A 24,928-nucleotide genomic window follows, 5' to 3' on the forward strand; every position below is an offset into this window, starting at 1 on the left:
AACTGTTGTTCTGTCTCCGAAGTCCTATGTTAACTGTTTAATTCAATTATATAAATTTCACTCTCTATTGTAGGTCCTCAATGCACAGTCTCAAAAAACCATGCTTTTGCTTTTGTAAGGTCCCAAGCTAAACACTCTTCCAGCAACATCTGACAGAGGGCCCCCAGTTCAGAAAACCATCACAGTCAGAATCACAAAACCCAGAAAGAGAAAGATCAGGCAAACAGTCCTACTGTAGAACACTGGAATGAGATTTGCATCTGCTTGGCTGTTCCACACACTGGTACTGCTATAGACACAACTAAGCAGATATTTGATTACAAGTAATTTTGATTAAGTACTCCTCTTTGCCGATGGCTAGAGATTTATATATCAGCACAGGGAGGTTGGCTCAAGCCTCAATCGTTTCTGAGAAATGACGCTTTTGCACTGCTAAAAGGCAGCTAGATGCTGGAAAATGATTGGAAATGGCTTTGAGGCTTTCAAAAGCACAGAGCAAAGCAGAGCCCAACCCCTGAATAAGCACTAACATATGCAACTTACTTTTACTGATGAAGATACTTTGCAGTCTTCATGCCTGGTGACAATTTTCCTCAATGCTTAGGAATCTTTTAAATTATACATGAAATTCAAGGAAAAGCAGACCAACAAATTATGCCAGCTTTTCAGAAGTGTGAAAGTATATGGTATGTGGGGTCTCCATGTGGGAGATGGGTATTCACAGAGCTATCAGATCAGACCAGGGTGTGGGTGTTGGGATGGGCAGAGGTAGCAGCTACCCTTTCAATATAGAGGGCAACACTGAGCTGTTTGCAAAGCATTACCAAAGGGAAGCTTCTGGCACTGTGTGACAGGATATTCTCTTCAGCTGAGGTTGGCAGAAATAACACATAGCATGACTGCTGAAAGAAGTAAGTTATGTACAAAGGTGTCAAAATGAACCATAAAAATTAAAAAAAAAATCAGGCCCAAGAGGGAACTTTCAGGAAACTGAAACATTGACACACTGTAAATAGTAAGCATGAAACATAAGCATTGAGCTTACCCAGTGATTCAGAAAGTTAAAATGACACAGAAGGAGTCAGGGGCAGAAAAATGAAAAGTGAATAAAATGGAAATGAATAAAATGGAAAATAGAATATTTACCTATTTGCCACTAGGACTATCTCTGGGTCGACTGCATGACTCCACTGTTCATTACAGCCTTCCCCGCCCCAACCTGTTATCTTGCTTTTTGATGGCTGGTGAGAGGCAGAGTGAGATGGAGATGGAGAGAGAGAGAAGAAAGAGATCTGTCTGCAGCACTAGTCTACTATGCATTGGGTTTCCCTCTGCAGGTGGGGCCAGGACTTAAAAGCTGGTTCTTGTGCATGCTAATGTGTGCATGCTATCAGATGAACCACTGTCTGACCCAGATTGAGTACATCTATTTGTTTCTTTGTTTGTTTGTTTGTTTATTGTCTCCAGGGTTATCACTGGGGCTCGGTGCCTGCTTCCGGAGGCCATTTTTCCCCCATTGTTGTTGTTGCTGTTATTGTTGTTGGATGGGACAGAGAAAAATTGAGAAAGGAGGGGAAGATAGAGAGGGGAAGAGAAAGAAAGCCACCTGCAGACCTGCTTCACCGCGCGCAGGTGGGGAGCCGGGGGCTTGAACCGGTTTCCTCAGGCTTCACTTTGCACTACATGCGCTTAACCTGGTGCGCCATCGCCCAACCCCCTCTACAAAACCTTTTTAAAAATGATGAGTCTATGAACGATCTGCTTGATGGTTCATCAGAAACTTCTCTAGGGAAGGGATCTGAATTGGCACAGCCAATCATTCTGCTCTGCCTGGCATCATATGTATGACAACTGTAATAACCCTCAATGATGAAAAAGGTGGGGGTCACTCAGAGCAACCCCCCCCAAATGTAAGCAGTAACTCACAAATACAATCGCATGTAGGTAGGCATGTGTGAGAATGAGGGATTTAGCCATGAAGCCCAGCCACATATGGTCCTGATAACACATCTCTGGTGGCCAGTGAGGCCAAGTCAGTGAAGCCTTCTGAAATCTCTCTATCCTAGAGGTCTTCTTAACTGAGTTTCCAAGAAGCGGCCTCTCCCTCCTCTTGAACAGAACCTCTGGGAAAACCTCAGGCAGCACCTGTCTCCTTTTACCAGCCAGTTTCCTGACTTCGGACACAGTGACTGATAACCAGAGCCCTCTACTGATAGCTGGATGGTCTGCTGATATTGCTGTTAATTCCCCCTAGTAAATTATACTGTTGGGTTGTCAGTCATGACCCATTTTTGCATAGAAAGAAAAAAACATGGAAAACTATGTTGTGACTTTTCCAACAACCCCATACAATAACATAAAGTTGACTTGGGTCCTAAAGTGAAACCTGTCCACCCAGCCATAGAAGTCAGCACACAGGAATTCAATTTGGACATAGCACACCCAGGACTGAGAATTCCTGGGCACCTGGGCAATAGTGGTATTAAAATCAGGAAAGTCTGGGGAGAAGTGTAATGGGCAATTGCCCTGGATTATACAGAAGGTAAGAGTGCTTTTCAGGGAGTCGGGCAATAGTGCAGCAGGTTAAGCGCACGTGGCATGAAGTGCTAGGACTGGCATCAGGATAGCGGTTCGAGCCCCCGGCTCCCCACCTGCTGGGGGGTTGCTTCACAATCAGTGAAGCAGGTCTGCAGGTGTCTGTCTTTCTCTTCCCCTCTCTGTCTTCCCCCATCTCTCTCCATTTCTCTCTGTCCTAGCCAACAATGATGACATCAATAACAACAACAACAATAACTACAACAACAACAACAAAAAAACCGGCAACAAAAGGGAAAATAAATAAATATATAAAAAAAGAATTTAAAAAAGAGTGCTTTTCAGTTGCTGTGTTAAGGAATGGAGCAAGAATCAGTCACGCCATTTTTGGTCGTGTTTATTTTTTGAACAGAGTCAGACAGAAATTGAGAGGGAAGAAGGAGATAGAGAGGGAGAAAGATGGGAGAGATCACTGCAGCCCTGCTTGTGAAGCTTCCCACCAGGTGGGAGTGGAGACTGGGGGATTGAACCAGGGTCCTTGTGCATGGTAATGTGCACTGAACCAGGTGCGCCACTACCTACTCCCAGGCACTACTTTTACATTCATATGGGAAGGGGGGGACAGGGAGGAGGGCGGCAAGTCTTCTCTCATGTCTGTGAAACACATTCTAACACATTCAAGGAGATGCTTACTGAAACTAATGTGTAATGTCGAAGGTTTCATCTAGGAAGTTCCTATTGAACGTTTAAAATAAAATAGTCATAAAACTTGGCAATTCGGGAGTCAGGCAGTAGCGCAGCGGGTTAAGAGCAGGTGGCTCATACGAAGCCAAACAAATTGTTGAGCATTCATGGACCCAAAGCTTGGAACAGTGGAGAGGAAGTGTTAGGGGGGTACTCACTGCAAACTCTAGTGTACTTCTGCTTTCAGGTATATATTTTGCGGTAGTTTACAGATACGTGTGAACATATGCTCTCTCTCACAGAAACTGGTGTATATCTAGGTTTTGGGACTTTGTTAGAAAGTGAACCACCTGGAAGTCGGGCTGTAGCACAGCGGGTTAAGCGCAGGTGGCGCAAAGCACAAGGACCGGCATAAGGATCCTGGTTCGAACCCCGGCTCCCCACCTGCAGGGGAGTCGCTTCACAGGTGGTGAAGCAGGTCTGCAGGTGTCTATCTTTCTCTCCCCCTCTCTGTCTTCCCCTCCTCTCTCCATTTCTCTCTGTCCTATCCAACAACGATGACAACAACAATAATAACTACAACAATAAAACAACAAGGGCAACAAAAGGGAATAAATAAATAAAAATAAAATATTAAAAATTTAAAAAAAAAGAAAGTGAACCACCTGAGATGAAATTAGAGTGTACTATGAAAGGAAAGGTCTCACCCGAGTAATGAAGCTGAAGGGTTGTCATTCCACACGTGAAGTCTCTGGACACAGTCTGAAGTGAAGCATGTTGAGGTGGCAATCGTTGCGTTGGTTAGGTTGTGATTGGCGGATGCAATATTATTTGATATGGATTGGGAGAGGCATACGGGAAAGTGGGCCCTATCCAAGGGTTCCAGGACTTCATATGTTAACTCCAGGCTTCGTATGTTAACTCTCTTTTCAGTCACCAGGTTCCAGATGCCATCAGGATGTTGGCCAGGCTTCCCTGGATTGAAGACCCCACCAATGTGTCCTGGAGCTCCGCTTCCCCAGAGACCCACCCTACTAGGGAAAGAGAGAGAGGCAGACTGGGAGTATGGATTGACCAGTCAACACCCATGTTCAGCGGGGAAGCAATTACAGAAGCCAGACCTTCTACCTTCTGCAACCCACAATGACCCTGGGTCCATGCTCCCAGAGGGATGGAGAATGGGAAAACTATCAGGGGAGGGGGTGGGATATGGAGATTGGGTAGTGGGAATTGTCTGGAGTTGTACCCCTCCTACCCTATGGTTTTGTTCATTAATCCTTTCTTTTTTTTTTTAACAAAAGTTGTTTTTATTTTATTTTATTTTTTAAATTTTTTATTTAAGAAAGGATTAATGAACAAAAACATAAGGTAGGAGGGGTACAACTCCACACAGTTCCCACCACCCAGTCTCCATAACCCACCCCCTCCCATGATAGCTTTCCCATTCTCTAGTCCTCTGGGAGCATGGACCCAGGGTCATTGAGGGTTGCAGAAGGTAGAAGGTCTGGCTTCTGTAATTGCTTCCCCGCTGAACATGGGCGTTGACTGGTCGGTCCATACTCCCAGTCTGCCTCTCTCTTTCCCTAGTAGGGTGGGTCTCTGGGGAAGCGGAGCTCCAGGACACATTGGTGGGGTCTTCAATCCAGGGAAGCCTGGCCAGCATCCTGGTGGCATCTGGAACCGTTTCCAGAAGATGTGATCAGAGCTCACGCTGCTAGCGGCTTCTCAGTCCGCCATCTTCCGGGAACCCCCAATTAATCCTTCCTTAAATAAAAAAAAAAAAAAGCAAAAAAAAAATTATTAAAAAAAAAAGAGCAGGTGGCTCAAAGCGCAAAGACAGGAAGTAAGGATCCTGGTTCCAGCCCCCAGCTCCCCACCTGCAAAGCAATCCCTTCACAGGTGGTGAAGCAGGTCTGCAGGTGTCTATCTTTCTCTCCCCCTCTGTCTTCCCCTCCTCTCAACATTTCTCTTTGTCCTATCTAACAAGGACGACATCAATAACAACAATGGTAACTACAAAAACAATAAAACAAGGGCAACAAAAGGGAAAATAAATAAATATAAAAAAATAAAATAAAGCACGTCCTCAATAAAAATCAGGAGGAGTGAGTATTTCAATTATTAAAAAAAAAAACTTGGCAATTCATTTTGCAGCCTGACCTTTAAAAGGCATGTTTACTTATTAAGGCAAGAAAGAGGCGAATCACAGCACCATTCTGGACCATGAGATATCAGGGGTTGAATTTAGGGCTGCACATGCTCCGGCCATAACACCACCTTTCAAGTAATTTGGATCTTTTAAAAAATATTTTATTTGGGAGTTGGGCAGTAGCACAGCTGTTTAAGTACACGTGGCGTGAAGTGCAACGACCCATGTAAGGATCCCGGTTCGAGCCCCCGGCTCCCCACCTGCGGGGGGGGGGGTCACTTCACAGGCAGTGAAGCAGGTCTGCAGGTGTCTGTCTTTCTCTCCCCCTCTCTGTCTTCCCCTCCTCTCTCCATTTCTCTGTGCTATCCAACAACAACGACATCACTAACAACAATAATAACTACAACAATAAAATAATAAGGGCAACAAAAGGAAATAAATAAATAAATAAATATAAAAATATTTTATTTACTTATTGGATAGAGTCAGAGAGAAACAGAAAAAATGGGTTAGAGACAGCCTTTCACCACTAGTGAACCCTCCCTCTCCCTAACCCCCAACTCTTCCACCACCCCCAGGACTTGAACCAGAGTCCTTGCATATGGCAATGTATACACTCAACTAAGTGTGCCACCTGGCCTCAGGTCACTTATAGTTTAATTTTACCTTTATAAGAATAGGGCAGTACTGTGAGCTAACCAGGAAATTAAACATATGTAAATATTTTCAGGATCTATGCATGACTTTATATTTACTTGTGCTTAGATTAAACCTCAAGAGGTGTGAGAGGGAGAGGGGAGATAGTTCAGAAGTTAAAAGGTGTCAGGCCATGTGTGGGGCTCTGGGTTTGATCCTAGGAACCATGTGGAAGGACACTGGATGGTGCTTGAACAGCTCCGGGCATCGTTCTACCTCCTTCTCTCTATCTCCCCCTCTCTCTCTCTTTAAAAAATGGAGTGAAATTAGGCTGTGGAGGAAGATCACTGGTATCACAAATGTGTGTAAGGCCAGGCCCTGGTCTATTCACCAGTACTGAATAAAAACAAATAAGGCAAATGAGAAAATCATCAGGTGGAGCAGCCCTGGAGGTGGTGCAGTGACTATGGCACTGGACATAGAAGCCTGATCAGTTTCATCCCCAGCATCGCATGTGCCAGGGTGCTTTTCTCTCTCTCTCTCTCTCTCTCTCTCTCTCTCACACACACACACACACACACACACAGAGAAAGAGACAGAGAGAAAGATTAAAAAAAAATCCTCATGTGGGGTATCTTTCTTAATTCTTTTTTTTAATTTTTTAATTTTTTATTTAAGAAAGGATTAATTAACAAAACCATGGGATGCATTGGATCAACCTTCTCGTGGTGCATCCCGTGAGTACCCATTTATTGGGGAAACTGATGATCCTTCCTAGCTGACTGAATCCACATGGATCCCAGTCACTTTCAAAGCCAGCAACAAGCAGACATCAGGCTCAACCTGACGCTGTTGACTGGCTACGGAAGAAGGGCAAACGCTAGAAGAAGAACAAAACCATAGCGTAGGAGGGGTACAATTCCACACAATTCCCACCACCCAATCTCCATTTCCCACCCCCTCCCCTGATAGCTTTCCCATTCTCTATCCCTCTGGGAGTATGGACCCAGGGTCATTGTGGGTTGCAGAAGGTAGAAGGTCTGGCTTCTGTAATTGCTTCCCCACTGAATATGGGCGTTGACTGGTCGGTCCATACTCCCAGTCTGCCTCTCTCTTTCCCTAGTAGGGTGTGTCTCTGGGGAAGCAGAGCTCCAGGACACATTGGTGGGGTCTTCAGTCTAGGGAAGCCATCTTTCTTAATTCTAAGTGAAAAAAAAAAAGAGGTAACAGTAGTCACATACTGCCGGGCTAGCTTCGTGGGCGGGAGAGAGATGACCAGGAACTCATGGCTGAGCGGGAACGCAATGTTTATTGATCAGAGAAAAATGGCTTTTATACTTTCCGAAGGGGAAGTGGCAAGTGGTAAAAGGAAATGACTAGGAAAGGGGTTGGAAAAAAAAAAAAGAGCGAGGAGGTAACAAGCTTCCATCTAACCAGGGGGGTTAAACTGATGCCCTGGAGGCAGGGTGGTTCTCAGGCAAAACAGTGATTATGTAAACAGACCACAGCATCAAGCAATGCAAGGGAACCTGGCGTGATGGCCAATACGGATAGAAACAGAAGCAGAATTAGCTGAAGGAGAAATGATGACCAACAACATACTTCTAATTTATCTGGTACTGGAAGATAGAAACCCAGAAACTCCCATCACTTTTTTAGGAATGACTAGCAAACAGAATTCAGTAAGATAAGATATCTGAGTAGTAAAATGTGTCGTGATTATATGAAATTGCGTCCTTTATATCATTCCAACTTTTAAAGCCCCGAGTTTGTATGTATTTATGCCTTTATTTATTTTTACCAGAGCACTGCTCAACTCTGGCTGATGGTGGTGTGGGGGATTGAACTTGGGACTTTAGAACCTCAGGCATGAGAGTCTCTTTGCATAACCATTATGTTATCTACCCCACACCCAAGCCCTGGGTATTTAATTCACTGAGAAAGACAATCAGAATTTGTATCAATAATTGGGTATGGAAAACATGAAAATGAAGAATGCAAAAACTTTGATTCCATCCAGTTCCTCTCTCATAATAACCTGTCTTTTTTTTTAAATTTATTTTTATTATTGTTTTTCTTTTATGTGGCAGGACAGAGAGAAATTGAAGGGGAAGGGGAGGGTAGAGAGGAAGAGAGATAAAGAGACACATGCAGCACTGTTTACAGCACCTGCAGGTGGGAACTGGGGGCTTAAACCTGGGTCCTTGCACATAGTAATGTGTGTGCTCACGTGGGTGCATACCACCCAGCTCCTGTGATTCTCATTATTCATCTAAACCCACTTCCCTTGCCCCACCCCTCCATCCCATTCATCCATATGGGGTGCAAAGTTCAAAGACTTAGCAACACTTCACAGTGAATTGTCAAGAGAAATGTACTATTGTGTCTTTATCACAGAGTCAACATTTGAATCATAGCATTGGTGGGAGCAAGGTATCCCTAACTCTTGACAGTCAAACTGGGAGGCTGAAATTCCTGTAATGAGAGTCTTTGGACTGAGTTTCTTTGGACTGAGAGAAACTAAATTCCCTGTGACCTTGTTTCACAAAGAGGACATCTGAAACCAATGACTTAAATTATGAACATCCTCTGTAATAAATGGCTCAGCAGTGGGGATGGGATTCCCAATACATGGGAAAAATCCACACCACTCTAAATAATGGAGACACAATTACAGGGAAAGAAAGGCAGAAAATGACCTAGAAAATGAATAGCAGTGCGATCAAAGACAGCAGGACTGGCCTACACTTCAGTGTCCTTGTGCTTCACAGAATAGATCCCAGTCCATTCAGCAATGAAATGTAAAGTGTGGTGGGAGAGATCTGCTAGAGGTGAGCAAGACTGCAAATGAGATGTCCTCCCTTCTTGTAGAGACAGCAGTCAACATCATTACACACACACACACACACACACACACACACACACACACACACGGCTCAAACAGCCATGGGGTCAGCTTTTAGTAACACAAGCCAGCTTGTAACCAAGTAGGATCAAAGGCTTACATTTCATTTATAGATGCAATTGTCTGCCTATCTGCTTTTCCCATCATTTATTAGGTAGATCTCATTACCATAGCACTGGGGAAATCTGAACTTTGGCCTTCTTAAAAAGTACTACTTTTAGAAGTCATGTGACGGGGTATCTGGTATACTGCACATGCTACCATGCACAAAGGCCTGGGTTCAAGTCCCTGGTCCCCATTTGCAGGGGAGGGGGAAGCTTCGAGAATAATGGAGCAGTGCTCTAGATGTTTTCCCCCCCTCTTTCCCTCCCTCCATTTCTATCTCCCTCTGCCCCTCTCTCTCTTCTCTCCCTCCCTCCATTTCTATCTCCTTCTCTTCTGCCTCTCTCTCTCTCTCTCTCTATATATATATATATATATATACACACACACATATATATTTCTCTCTATCTACTTATATATATATAGCTATATATATATATATATAGCCACTAGAAAGGGTAGTTATAGTTCAGGTATTGAGCCCAAGTGATAACCCTGGTGGTAAAAAAAAAAGAAAAAAGAAAAAAGAAAAGAAAAACACAGAAAAAAATTTCAATTTCTCAAGAAGAAATAGGTACCAATGCCTGATAGAAGCCAAATGAAAATCTACTATGTATAATGGGCTGGGGAAATAGCATAATGGTTATGCAGAAAGACTTCCATGTCAGAGGCACCAGAGGTCCCAGGTTCAATCACCAGAACCACTGTAAACCAAAGTTAAGCAGTATAAACTGTTTTTCCTTTTTTTTTTTTTTTGCCTCCAGGGTTATTGCTGGGTCTCAGTACCTGCACCATGAATCCACTGCTCCTGGAGGCCATTTTTCCCCCCTTTTGTTGCTCTTGTTGTTGTAGCCTTGTTGTGGTTATTATTATTGTTGTTGTTGATGTTGTTCATTGTTGGATAGGACAGAGAGAAATAGCAGTTTTGAAACCAAAGAAAGACCCAACACTGGCCGCCAGCTATAGACCAATTTCTCTCCTCTCCGTGTGTTACAAACTCCTTGAGAGGCTGCTTCTGTCACGTATTTCTCATCTTACAGAGAAATTCCTATCACCTGCCCAAGCTGGTTTCCGCCCAGGAAGATCTACCTGCGAACAAGCCCTGGCCCTCTCAACTTACATTGAAAATGGATTCCAGAAGAATTTAAAGACGGGTGCTGTCTTTGTTGATCTCACAGCAACCTATGACACGGTCTGGCACCGTGGTCTCCTAGTCAAGATCTCAAGATGCCTGCCTCCATGGGTGGCCAACACTATATCGTTTCTTCTCCAAAACAGAAGATTCCGGGTGCATCTGGGTGACAAGTCTAGCAGATGGAGACTTGTCTCAAGTGGCCTCCCCCAGGGCTCTGTTCTGGCTCCTACGCTATTTAATATTTACATCAATGACCTCCCAGAAACTTCCTCAAGGAAGTTCATCTACGCCGATGACATCTGCTGTGCAACTCAGGCATCCAAGTTCGACATCCTCGAGGAAACACTCACGAAAGACATGTCTCTGATATCTGATTACTGTAAAAAATGGCGACTAATCCCTAGCACTGCAAAAACGGTATCATCTGTTTTCCATCTACACCATGCCTCGTCCTCCCGTGAGCTTGATGTGCAGCTTGGCGATACGAGAATCCGGCATGAAGCCCAGCCAGTCTATCTTGGCGTTACTCTCGATCGCACTCTGTCATTTCACGAACATCTCATAAAAACTGCAGCAAAGGTGGGCGCGAGGAATCACATCATTGCAAGACTGGCCAGCTCCTCATGGGGCGCGAGTGCTTCCACACTACGATCATCATCTCTGGCATTATGCTATTCCACTGCAGAATACTGTGCCCCAGGATGGTTCCGTAGCCCCCATGTCCACTCGGTCGATTCCAAATTATATTCCTCCATGAGGATCATTTCTGGAACCATCCGTTCCACCCCGGTTCCATGGCTGCCAGTTCTTAGCAACATCGCCCCGCCAGATATTCGTCGGGATGCGGCATCATCTAAGTTCATTTCCCACGTCTACGCTCGACCGGACCTGCCAATATACGCGGATATCTTCGCCCACCCTGTCCAACGCTTGACGTCTCGTCACCCAATCTGGTCCCCTACGCCTACACTGAACTTCTCTGTTCCAGTCTCTTGGAAACAGAGTTGGCAGTCAGCTGAGGTAAAGAACAAACACCTCATCACAGACCCCTGCGAGCGTCAACCCGGCTTTGACCTGGCATGTTATGATCGGGCCCTCCTCAATCGCTATCGAACAGGCCATGGCCGGTGCGCCGCTATGTTCCATCGCTGGGGAGCCAGAGACGACCCGAACTGCCCCTGCGGCTCCAGACAGACTAGGACCCACATAGTCAACGACTGCCACCTCTCCAGATTCAAAGGAGGTCTCGAAACTTTACATCAGGCTCAACCTGACACTGTTGACTGGCTACGGAAGAAGGGCAAACGCTAGAAGAAGAAGAAGAGAAATGGAGAGAGGAGGGGAAGACAGAGAGGGGGAGCGAAAGATAGATACCTGCAGACCTGCTTCACTGCCTGTGAAGCAACTCCCCTGCAGGTGGGGAGCCGGGAGCTTGACTGGGATCCTTATGCGGGTCCTTGCGCTTTGCGCCATGTGTGCTTAACCCGCTGCGCTACCGTCCAAATCCCACTGTTTTTCCTTCTATGGGAAAAAAAAAATTAAGATGAAAGTCCTCCTTCCAAAGAAGTATCATTCAGTAGCCCTTTTCCCCACCCCCAGATCATCTTCTTGTCTGTGGTCACACACTGTTTGACTCTCTCTACATCAAGAAAGAGGAGTTGTGTCCTGTTCTTGAAACAGGGCAGCAACTGAGCCTCCTTAAACAATCAAAAGATGCTGCTGTATTTAGACTGAAGACAGCACAGTACTTGTTCTTGCATCCCTGGGCACCGTCTTGTAAGAAACGTGTATGTTATCCGATGGTTTTGTTGGTGTTCCCATTTTATAAATAAAAATTATATTTATAAAGAAACGTGTATGTTATCTGATGGTTTTGCTGGTGTTCCCATTTTATAAATAAAAATTATATACATAAAGAAACGTGTGGGGCCGGGTGGTGGCGCACCTGGTTGAGAGCACGTCTTACAATATGCAAGGACCTGAGTTCAAGCCCCCGGTCCCCACCTGCAGGGGGAAAGCTTCATGAGGGGTGAAGCAGGGCTGCAGGTGTCTGTCTCTCTCCCTCTACTACCCCCTTCCCTCTTTATTTCTGGCTGTCTCTTTCCAATAAATAAAGATAATAAAAATTAAAACAAAAGAAACGTGTATGAGGAGCCCCAGGGAAGGTCCTGAGGAGACTGTATGGAGTATGGAGAGGGGGGTTGGCCTCCCAGCCATCTCTATGAAGAGACAAGGTAAGGCCAGCTGAATGTCACGAGTGGTTATTGTCTAAGGCCACTGCATTCTGGGGTAGTTTAATGCACAGTAAAAAACCACTAGAACCTTGTTCTACTAAGAAAGAGGGTAACAGGGGCCCGGCAGTGAGTTAAGCACACATGGTGCTAAGTGCAAAATCCGGTGGAAGGATCCCGGTTCGAACCCCCGGCTCCCCACCTGCAGGGGAGTCGCTTCACAGGCAGGGGAGTCGCTTCACAGGCGGTGAAGCAGGTCTGCAGGTGTCTGTCTTTCTCTCCTCCCCCTCTCTGTCTTCCCCTCCTCTCTCCATTTCTCTCTGTCCTACCTAACAACAACAATAACAATAATAATAACAAAGGCAACAAAAATGGCTTCCAGGAGAAGTAGATTCGTAGTGCAGGCACTGAGCCCCAGCAATAACCCTGGAGACAAAAAAAAAAAAAAAAAAAGGAAAGAAAAAAGAAAAAGAAAGAGGTAACTTTGCTAAGAGGTTACCTCAGGTTTGCCTCTCAGAATGATTTCATGTACTCATCTCCAGAGCTTCCTTCCTGCTACAAAGGCAGACTTGAGTAATTCTGACTGCCTCTCTTAGAGAACTTGCCCAGGAAACCCATGACTCTCTTCAGAGACTACATAGTAACCAGCCATTCACCACCCAAGATCTCACTAGATCTTACTCTGACTTTAGCCAAGGAGTATGATCAGAGGCCACTTCATCTCTCTTGCTTTGGTCCTCTCTTGTAAAATGAGGAGCTGGGATTAGATGTGTCTGTTCCTAGAAGTGTTCTCTGAAACACTATACCAGCAGGATGTTCTGAGGGAAAATGGTTCCAGAGAGTCAAAGTGTAAGGGAAGCACTGCCCACTATGCTAAGGAAGATACAGAAAGCACATTAGCGGGTTAAGGCAATGAAGAAACCAGTCTATCTTTGTTTACAGAAGTGTTTCTTTGAACACTTCTTAATTTTTTAAATGTATTAATTTATGTATAAATGAAAGAGAAAGGGAGAGAGAAAACTGAGCATTATACTGGCACATGTGATACTGGGTTCAAACTGGGGACTTCATGTTTGAGAATCCAATATTCTTTTTTTAAATTATGATAATATTTATATATTGGATAGAGGCAGCCAGCAATCTAGAGGGAAGGGTGAAACAGAGAGAGGGAGAGAGACAGAGACACCTGCAGCCCTGCTTCATCACTCACAAAGCTTTCCCCCTACAGATGGGGACCGGGGGGCTTGAACCTGGGTCCTTGCACATTGTAACGTGTGCGCTCAACCAGGTGCGCCACTGCCCCCGGCCCCAAGAATCCAATATTCTATCCACTGCTCTATCTACTCCCCACCCCTGCCCCTTTATTTTTCCCCATAGTGTCTGTTGAGATCACATGGAACCCTTATTGGAAAGAACACTCTAGAAACATGCATGTGATTCTCCTCAAGATAACCCCCGCACCCCCCTTTGTGTGTGTGTGTGTGTGTGTGTGTGTGTGTGTGTGTGTGTGTGTGTTAACAGTTCCCAATCTAAGATTCTTTCTCCTGGTTACAGAGTCGACTTTTTCTCAATGCTCTTTAGACTTCCTTTGCCAAACACCGCAGCTTTGAATTTCTTAGCAATGAGACACTCTGCCAGTGTAAACTGCTGACTTTGCAGATTGGAAATGCAGTGGCAATTGGGGGGAGGAGGCAGATCCTCTTGGAGTAATGAAAATGACACAGCGATCACCAGTCTTTGAGCGACAGCATTATGGTCTCAGTGGAACGAGGTGACAAATGCAGGCACGCTTCAAGATTACTACTACTAGTCTGTAAATCCAGAACTGTGTACAGTTCTTAGCATTACTAATATTATTCAACATAATTTTGTCAAGTGAACATGATAAAACGTAAGTGGTGTTTAACAGAATATGAAACACACCGTAAACTTGCTTATGCACCCTCCTTGTTTGAAATTCCAGGTTACCTGACCAAGCGTGTGAAACAGGAAGGCATTTGTCCTGCTGAAATAATGACAGGACTAGGCTGTCTTTCTAGTGCATAAGATTTCTGATGGGGGTGGGGGGATGACACTTAAGGCAGTTCAAGGAATCAGCTAGATTTATGCATGCACATATCTTTCCTTGATTCCTGCTCATTGAGCTGCATCACCCACACAACTATTTACTTACAAGCCTAGAATCCACAGCTGAAATGCGTTAAGTTGAATAGGACACACGTGTTTTTTTCTTGAATAAGTGTGAACAATAAATTCATTCTCACAAAAAATATAAACTTAAATTTAAAAAAAACAATCTCAATGCATCTCAGGGAACCATTTATTGAGACTTCTTACAAGCTAAGGTGATTAAACCCAACTTGTGTATGTAGTGATATAAGCAAGTAGTTCTCAACTGGGAATGGTTTTGTCAGTAGGGGCATTTGATAGCATCTGGAGTTGTTATTATTAGTAGTAGTTATTATTTTATTACTTTTTGGTATTTTATTATCTCTATTTGCATTTTTCTTTTCTAAATATTTTATTAGTGATTTGATAATTATTAACAAGACTGTAAGATAACAGGGGTACAATTCCACACAGTTCCCACCACTAGAGTTCTGTTTCCCATCCCCTCCATTGGAAGGTTCCCTATTTGATTGTAATAATTTGAGGGCTGCTACTGGCCATGGATAGTGCTAACTTTGATCTAATTTTCTTTTTTAATCTATAAGAGATTCATGAAGTCATAACTGTGATCGAACATCCTTGATCAGAAACATCTGCACATTGTACATCTGACAAAAGATTGCTATCAAACATCTATAAAGAAACCATAGGACTCAACAATGAAAAAAAAAATAAATAACCCAGCTACAATGTGGGTAAGACATCTGAATAGACAGCTTTATAAAGAAGATACACACATGGCTCATAGACATGAAAAAAAAATGCTCCGCTTCACTTACCATTAGGGAAATGCAAATCAAAACCACAACGAAATACCCCCTCACACCTGCGAGAATAACTTACATCAACAAAACAGGAAATGACAGGTGCTGGTGAGAATGTGGAGGAAAAGGAGCTCGGATCCTTTGAATGGGAATGCAAACTGGTGCAGGCCCTTTGGGAAGCAGAAAGTGCTTAAGCAAATAAAAATGGAAACACCTTATTATTCCGCAATGCCACTCTGAGGCATACATCCAAAGGAAATGAAAACACTAATTCAAAGGGACACATGCACCCCTATGTTCACAGCTGCTTTATTCACAATAGTCAAGGAGTGGCAGCAGCCTAAATGCCCGTCGCAGATGACCAGATGAAGAAGTTATGGAACATATATGTTATTTATTTTCAGAGGCTCCAGCTGGCCGGGCTAGCTTCACGGGCGGGTAACAGTGACGACCAGAGACACACGGCTAGGCAGGGAAGCTGTATTTCTTTATTCAGGAACAACGATTCATAAACTAACCCAAACTAACCACCAAACAGAACTCTCCTGCCTCCTTCCCCCGCAGCGGCGCCAAGAACTCTCGAACTCTGTCACTCTCGAACTCTGTCGGGGTTCCTTCCTGGGGCGGGGACAAGTGGGCCCTCCAAACTAGCAGGACTAAACCACAATCAACTAGAGATGGGGGAGAAGGGGACCAAACCACTATGAAGAATACCAACACATATATTCAGTGGAATACTACTCTGCGAGTCAGTGAGATGATGTTGTCTCCTTTGGGACAGAGTGAAAGGAACTGGAGGTGCTTATGCTTAGTGAAGTGAAAGAAATCTACCAGATGGTTTCGTTCATATGTGGGATTGAAACACGAGTTTGCAAAAAAGAAAAAAAAATAGTGACCTAACTGTCTCTAAGAGAAGTATTGTGGTTATTGTGTGTATGGACGTATATGTGTGTGTGTGTTGTGGGGGGGGGGTGTGACACAGAACTCTGGTGGCAGGCAGGTGTGCAACTATAACCCTTTGATCTTGCTGACTACTGAGCTATTCTGTCACACTTCCAATAAATCTAAAACTTTTCTGTTAAAAACACCCTTTAATCTTATAATTCTATAAGCCATGATTATATAATGAATTAAACAAATTAAAAAATAATAATGCTCATGATCTACCAAATTATTTGCCATGGACTCACTTAGTCAACTATAACCACATTTTTATTTTTGGCACCGACCACCAGTGTATAACCACATTTTTATCCCTGAATCACTTTTTTGGGGGAAAATAATGAAATCAACAATTTCTCTTCTCCCCATGACAGGTGTCCGCACACCCTACTCACCACCAACTAAAGTCTTCTTCCACCATGGTACTGAGACCCCAATGACTTCTCATCCACTTCCCATTTCCCTCCCTTAGAGTCCTTGTCTCTGCTGCAATAGACCACAGCTTGTCTTAATATGTAGTTCTAGCAAGGTGCCAGGCTTAACATTTCCTTACTATGCTTTAGTTCTTCCCAAGAGGGTTGTGAGACACATGGAGTTGACGTAATATTTCTTTTAGCTTCTCTGACTTGACGTGGTCCTCAGACATGATTACAATGATACAGATTTATAAATTTGTGTAGTTGTCCGACCCCCCCCCCCCGATAAAATGACTACAATTCCAAGAGCAGAGCCAGAGAAAACTCCTTGGCCCATGGAAACAGCTTGGGACATCAGCAAGTGAAAGGGGTCCTTTCCTAGCTTCTGAGCACTCTGAATAAGAACATCAGTAGACAAGGTTCCACACCTGGTAACTGAATAAGACAGGAAGCTACCCCTGAAGATACAAAACCTCTGCCTCCTTTCACCCAACAGATCCCAGGCTCACTTGGGGGGTGTATAAGCGGTGAACACCAGCCCAACTGGGCAGTGGGCTTTCTCTGTCCACTTGTCCCCCTTGGTCTCACTTTTGAGGCAGATGGTTCCTATTTACTATCTACCCTTCTTTTTTCCTGGTGACTACTCCTTACTTTATTTCTTCTAATAAACTTTCTGTAACTTTTGCTGAATATTAAGTTATTTTTTTGGGTTCCCTTCACATCACCTGCCAGAAGATGGCAAATATGTTGTTGTTAATATGACAGAATAACTTTCTGTAAAGGAATCTATACCATCTAAATAACATAGCTTGTCTTGATATTTAAACTCTTCCATTCCCTGGGTTATGCAAACCTCCACCCCAGGTCCCACTAGTAGATCTACACCGATCAATTCCAACACCTAGAAAGAGCAGGGCATCGGTGTTAAGAAGGAATCCTTTTTAAAATTGATTTAATAATGATCTACAAGTCTGTTGGAGAAGAGGGATACAGCTCCGCCACAGTTCCCACCACCAGAGTTCCGCATCCCTTCCCCTCCATCGGAAGCTTTCCTATTCTTTATCCCTTTGGCAGTATGAATCCAGGATCATTATGGGGTGCAGAAGGTGGAAGGTCTGGCTTCTGTAATTGCTTCTCCACTGAACATGGGCATTGGCAGGTGGATCCATACTCCCAGCCTGTTATCGTCTTTCCCTAGTGGGGCGGGGCTCAAAAGGGATCTTTGAGACCCATTCTATAGGTTTCACTAGAAGAGACTCTTTTGATGTTCTTAGAGCCCATCCCACCTCCTACTCACCTCCTCCTCACTCACTCTTTATTTATTTATTTATTTTTTCCATCCAGGCTTATCACAGGGACTTGGTGCCTTCACTAGGAATTTATTGCTCCTGGAGGCCATTTTATCCATTTTGTTGCCACTGTTGTTATTGCTGTTTTTTATTTGTTTGTTTTATTTTTTTCCAGAGCACTGCTCAGCTCCGGTTGGTGGTGGTGCATGGGAATGAACCTGGGACTTTGGAGCCTTAGGCTTTTTTTTTTTATGGCTTTAAAAGTTTTTTATTTTATTTATATTTTTTAATTTCTATATTGGGGGATTAATGTTTTAATTTTTTAATATTTATTTTCCCTTTTGTTGCCCTTGTTGTTTTTCATTGTTGTTGTAGTTATTATTGTTGTTGTTATTGATGTCATCATCGTTAGATAGGACAGAGAGAAATGGAGAGAGAAGGGGAAGACAGAGAGGGGGAGAGAAAGATAGACATCTGCAGACCTGCTTCACCCTGTGAAGCGACTCCCCTGTAGGTGGGGAGCCCGGGGCTCAAACCAGGATCCTTGTGCGGGTGGTTGTGCTTCGCACCATGTGTGCTTAACCCGATGTGCTACCGCCCGACTCCTGGGGGATTAATGTTTTACATTTGACAGTAAATACAGTAGTTTGTACAAAACATTTCTCAGTTTTCCACATAACAATACAACCCCTACTAGGTACTCTGTCACCTTTTTCTGGATTTATACTTTCCCTCTACCCACCCCAGAAGCCTTAGTATTTTATTGCTGTTGTTGTTATTGTTGGCTAGGACAAGGAGAAATTGAGAGAGGAGGGAAAGGCAGGGACGGGGAGAGAAAGACAGACACCTGCAGACCTGCTTCACCGCTTGTGAAGTGACTCCCCTGCAGGTGGGGAGCCGGGGGCTATAACCAGGATCCTTGAGTGGGTCCTTATACTTCACACCATGTGCACTTAACCTGCTGTGCTACTGCCAGGCCCCGTTTTATGGTTTTTTTTTTAAATATTTATTTATTTTCCCTTTTGTTGCCCTTGTTGTTTTTCATTGTTGTAGCTATTATTGTTGTAGTTATTCTTGTTGTTGTGGTTGGATAGGACAGAGAGAAATGGAGAGAGGAGGGGAAGACAGAGCGGGGGGGGGGAGAGAAAGACAGACACCTGCAGACCTGCTTCACCACCTGTGAAGCGACTCCCCTGCAGGTGGGGAGCCGGGGGCTCGAACCGGGATCCTTACGCCGGTCCTTGCGCTTTGCGCCACCTGCGCTTAACCTGCTGTGCTACCGCCTGATTCCCCGTTTTTTGGTTTTTATTGAGGAAATGTTTTACAAGATTGTTGCTTCATTGAGACAACCTCACACCTCCTCAAAGTGTCCACCACCAAAATTCTAATCTCTCCTGTTGAGGGAAAACGCAGGACACAGGGGGTCCTGGAGAACAAGGACACTGTTTTCACCAGGTTTGCACACACGGAACTGAGACCCACTTGGTGAACAGGGTTTTTGTTTTCTTTTCTTTCTGCACTGTGTGAAGGGAGAAGAGTTTGTCTCATAGGCCAACGAGAAGTGGACCCTGGTATGACAGGAGAAGGAAAGAGAAAGGGGCTTATAGGGTCTGGGTCTTTTGCCATTTGGGACCAGCTCCAGAGACGGGGAAATCTGTCCGTCCCCTCCCCCTGAGCTTTCATTGTAACTTTACGTTTGCAAGACTATAATAAAGGACAAATTTAGAAACTCCACAGCTGTCACGTGTGTTCTCTTGAAATTCTTTTTGAGCAAAGCTGTGTCAAACCTAGGAGGGAATTCTTTTTCTTTACCCTTCTACATCTCCACCACAGGCTGCCCCCTTCCACTTCTCCCTCACCCTCACTTTGTTCTTTTAGCTGTCATCAGGGTTATTCATGGGGCTCAGTGCCAACAGGAGTTCACCACTCCTGGTAACTTTTTTTTTATAGGATAGAGAGAAACTGAGAGGTGAGGAGAAGAGAGGGAAAGAGAGAGACACTTGCAATTCTGCTTCAGCCACCCCCCCCCCCAGGTGGGGACACGGGGGGCGGGGGGGGTTAGGTACCAGATTCTTGTGTATAGTGGTAGCCTGTGTGCTCAACCAGGTGCACCACTGTCTGGGAACCTCCTCCCACCTTTTAATCCTTCCTCCCTGAGGAACCTTTGGATTACAGGATATAGACTAAGGGTTTATTGATGCTTCACTCTGATTTTGCTTTGCTTCTTGAATTCCACAGAGTGAAATAGTCTCTCCTCTCCTCTCTCTCTCTCTTCCTCTCTCTCTCTTTCTCCCATTGCTTATTTCACTTACCCAGATCCACATCATTACTTAGAAAACTGTCTGTTCTTTCCACTATCTACATTTGAACTGACTTGGGAACTCTTTCTCCTGGTTAGTCAGTCTGATCGCAGGAGTTAAAGTAGGACAGATCTAAGCAGCTCTCAGGGCATCCCAGAACTGGTCCCTAAAACACACCCTAATCTTAGCATTAACTCTGGGTTCTCAGGAACCATTAGTAGTATAGATCCTTCACCGGTAAGTGGAACTTAAGAAACAAGGAAGGACTGGCAAAGCCCAGTGTGAAACGTGAACTAGGTACGGTCCATTTCAGCAACGTCAAGGATGGGGGTAGAGGTAGGCGGGAGGCAGAGAAGGGGGTTGAGAGGCTATTTGGGAACCAATGAACAATGATGGACCAGGATTTAAGTCTGGGTGGGAGTGGTGTGCAGACACCTTTCACAGAAAGGTAATAAACTGTACCCATGTGACAACCGCCTTAGGAATTATTATTCTCCTAATAAACAGTTTAAAAACAGTATAGTTCTTTTACATTTGTAAAGAGAGCCATGACACAGTGATTTTGGAATGTGAATCTAGGTGTTTCCCTTTGCACCCCTCTCCCTCCTGCGCCCCCATTCCAGCAGGAGGCAGGCCCTATGTCCTCCTGCTTGGGGAGTATGTTGGGGGTGGGGACACTGAGGTGGCAGGAAATTGCCAGCTACCCATTTCCCTTCTGGGTTTTGTTTTCTCAAAGCCCAACTGGTAGGAGAGATTCTAACCGCCTTTAGAAACAAAAGAAGGCAGAGGATAATTTTAATTACAGCCAAGGTAGAGAGGAAATTCCTTCAATACCAACAAGAGGGGCAAGAGGGTGACAGCAGAAAGGAGAGCTCCTTTCCACTGTTGCACAGAGATGGCATCCGGTGATTCTGAAGTGGAACACTACCTCTCTCCCCTCAACCCTCCCTTTACCACCTGGGATCTTCGTTCTGCCCTGGTTCAAAAGTGGCTGTGAGCATAGTTGAGCACCCAGTCTGCTGCGGCATAAATTCCTAAGTGTGGCTATTGCCAGGCTGTCGGCCAAAGTCTCAAAACCAAGCTACTCAAGCTGAGCAAAAGTGCAGTCACAGTCACATAGTCGGATGAGCAAAATCTTCCCAGTACCAGGAAGAAGGTACATAAGCAAAACTTCCTCAGTACTGGGAAGAGGTGATGTGATCCAAACAGTAAGACTTGCTGTCCACCTAGATTAAGAGCTTTGACAGAGAAGTTTTCCCAGACTGTGGATCATCGCTGATGAAGGCTAGATTGGAAGGACACTGTCTCCATGCACAAGATAAGGCAAGAAGAAGCCGTTTTCTGGAGACACCCTAAAAGAATAGATTTCAAAAGGCTCTAGGTATAAATACGGAACCCTTCCCAGTACTCAGTGGGCAGCTGGTAAAGGCCCAGCTACCTAGGCTATCTCCTTTTCTTTCTTTCTTTTTTTTTTTTTTTTTTTGCCTCCAGGGTTATTGCTGGGGCTCAGTGCCTGCACCATGAATCCACTGCTCCTGGAGGCCATTCCCCCCCCCTTTTGTTGTAGCCCTGTTGTGGTTATTACTGTTATTGTTGATGTCGTTCGTTGTTGGATAGAGAGAAATGGAGAGAGGAGGGGAAGACAGAGAGGGGGAGAGAAAGACAGACACCTGCAGACCTGCTTCACCGCCTGTGAAGCGACTCCCTTGCAGGTGGGGAGCTGGTGGCTGCAACTGGGATCCTTCCGCCCGTCTTTGCGCTTGTGCCACCTGCACTTAATGCACTGTGCTACCCCCAACCCCCAGCTATCTTCTTCTATCTCTTGGTGTATCTAGTCTATTAATAATAAGTTGTAATCTCTCTCTCTCTCTTTCTCTCTCTCCTTTCTCTCTCTCTCTCTCTCCTCCTTCAGCTAAGAGAGCAGAAGAGGTTATTTATTGTACATTCAGCCACAAGGAAAGCAGAACTAGTCCAGAATATCAAGTCCAAGGCAAAGGAGCAAAAGGGACTGTGTTTTGGTATGAGCAACAAAGGTCCCTCAAGATGGTCACATAGGAGCCAATGGTGAGGAGGTTCTAGATCCGCTGAGACAAGTTCTAGGCTGTAGCACAGAAGTCCAATCTACCCCAGCGCCTCTGGCCTCCAGCATCCCTTATCTCTGCTTCCGTGGCTCCCGTGGGCGCACACGTCTGCTTGGACCTCTGCCTCATCTTTCTTCTTTTGAGCTTCAGCCTACACATCCGCTTCTTCCTCCACTTGGCTCTCATGGCGCAAAGGGTTCTAGGAAGATGGCACTCAGGCTGAGAGCAGCTGTAACCTTTCCTACAACTTTGTCTGTTGACTTGCTCACTTGAGTCCTCCGTGTGCCTGACCACTATGACTGACCCAAACTATATCCCTTAAGTACATCACAGTCTGCCGCGTGGAGCGGGAGTTAAACAAGTGGGGTATCCCCCAGGATGTACCAAGACCTCCAAGTCCCTCTGTATCCCTCTCTCCTCCTTCTCCAGAGTTCTTGGTAGAAAAGGACCTAAGTTGGGGGTGACACCTGTCACTGGGAGATGAGAAATTGTATCTACATGTCAACTTCTGTACTACAAACCATTAAAACCTAGTAAAATAAGGGGCCGGGTGGTGGCGCACCTGGTTGAGCACACGTTACAATGCACAAGGACCTGGGTTCAAGCCCCCAGTCCCCACCTGCAGGGAAAAGCTTTGTGGGTGGTGACGCAGGGCTGCAGGTGTCTCTCTGTCTCTTTCCCTCTCTATCACCCCCTTCCTCTAGATTTCTGGCTGTCTCTATCCAATAAATAAATAAAGATAATAAAAAAATAAGAAAAACCAAAAACCTAGTAAAATGATAAAAAGAAAACAGAATAGAAAAAGAAAAAAAAAGAAGTAGGCTATTCCTTGCACAGAGAGGACTGGAGACTATAATTCATAGCCATGTACAGAGGCAGCACGGACTGTGGGTCAACTTGTTGGCACTGGACAGATCTAGGCTTGCGAATGGAGCTCATTTACTAACTCTTCCCTCCCACAAACTAGCAAGCTTCCTTCCTTCCTTCCTTCCTTCCTTCCTTCCTTCCTTCCTTCCTTCTTTCCTTCCTTTCTTTTTTATTTTTTTTGCCTCCAGGGTTATCTCTGGGGCTCAGTGCCAGCACTACGAATCCACTGCTCCCAGCAGCCATTTTTCCCATTTTACTGGATAGGACAGAAAGAAATTGAGAAAGGGGGAGATAGAGAGGGAAAGAGAAAGAAAGATACCTGCAGACCTGCTTCACCACTTGTGAGGCGACCTCCCAGTAGGTGGGAAGTCAGGGACCTGATCCGGATGCTTGAGTTCATCCTTGAGTTTCTTCCGATGTGTGCTTAAGTGGGTGCCTCACCATCTGGTCATCTCCTTTTTTTTTCAACCATTTATGACAGAAACATCATTTTAGTTATAAGGTTTGAAGAAGGCTACTTAGTTTAATAGTTTAAAACACATCTAAAAGTTTTCATTAATTAATTAATCAATTTTTTTGCCTCCAGGGTTATTCTTGGGGCTTGGTGCCTACACTACAAATCCACTGCTCCTCGAGGCCATTTTTTTCCCTTTTGTGTTGCCCTTGTTGTTTATCATCATTGTTGTTCTTATTTTTGTTCTTATTGCTGTCATTGTTGTTGGGTAGGACAGAGAGAAGGGGAAGAAAAAGAAAGACACCTGCAGACCTGCTTCACTGTCCGTGAAAGCAACCCCTCACCCCTGCAGGTGGGGAGCCAGGGGCTTGAACCAGGATCCTTACACCGGTCCTTGAGCTTCGTTTCATGTGCGCTTAACCTGCTGCGCTACCGCCCGGCCCCCTTTAATTTATTTTTATTTATTGTGGACAGAGACAAAGAGAAATTGGGTAGGCAGAAAGAACCTGCAGTACCACTTCACATCTCATGAAGCTTCCCCCCTGCAGATGGAGACCAGGGGCTTGAACCTGGGTCCTTGTGCACTGTCATGTATGCACTCAACCAGGTGAACCAACACCCAGTATAATGTTTTTTGAGAGAGTCCCAGTCCCAGTATAATGTTTTTTGAGAGAGAGACCAGAGTACTGCTCTGCTCTGGCTTATGGTGGTGCTGGGAATTAAAGCTAACAACTCTGAGACCTCTCTCTGGTTCTTTCCCTGGAGTGAGGACCTGCTATGGTGAATGTAGCCGGCAGAGGAGCTTGGACTGCTGCGTATCCCATGAGGCCTTGCTCTTGCTCCCCCAGGGTGCCAGTGTCTGACACTGATACCTAAGATGAGAGTCCTCTCACTGGACTTCGCTCTGAGGATTCCCATCCTTCCAGCGGAAATTTTCTCATAGCTAAGTCATACTTTGAGCATCTCTATCTTTTTCTCCTTCCTTCCTTTTTTTTTTTTTCCTTTCTTAGGGAAAGACTTGGAATGGGGTCTTAAGATTCTCCCTGCTGCCTCTGTCCCCTCCTCTTTCATTTTTATCTGTCTCCGAAACCTGCATTTCTACTTGCAGTGAAATCTCCTTCTTCCAGAAGACCCCAGTGCACTCAACTATCCTTTTATGGATGTTCTAAAAGCTGAGGACAGTAGTTCCTGACCTTGGCTAGCTGGCCAGTAAATGTCACCTTCCTTTAAGAGAGATGGCAGAGTCAGGGCTGGTGTCACATCTGTCTA

At 44.9% G+C, this 24,928-nt stretch overlaps 1 protein-coding gene across 7 annotated transcripts in view; it reads right to left on the reverse strand.

The window, feature by feature from the left end:
* Positions 1–24,928, reverse strand: part of CACNB4 (calcium voltage-gated channel auxiliary subunit beta 4) — a 250,075-nt gene that overhangs the window by 9,955 nt on the left and 215,192 nt on the right. The gene's annotated exons all lie outside the window — the stretch shown is intronic.

Source organism: Erinaceus europaeus, chromosome 18, assembly GCF_950295315.1.
Source record: "Erinaceus europaeus chromosome 18, mEriEur2.1, whole genome shotgun sequence".
Classification (NCBI taxonomy): Eukaryota; Metazoa; Chordata; class Mammalia; order Eulipotyphla; family Erinaceidae; genus Erinaceus; species Erinaceus europaeus.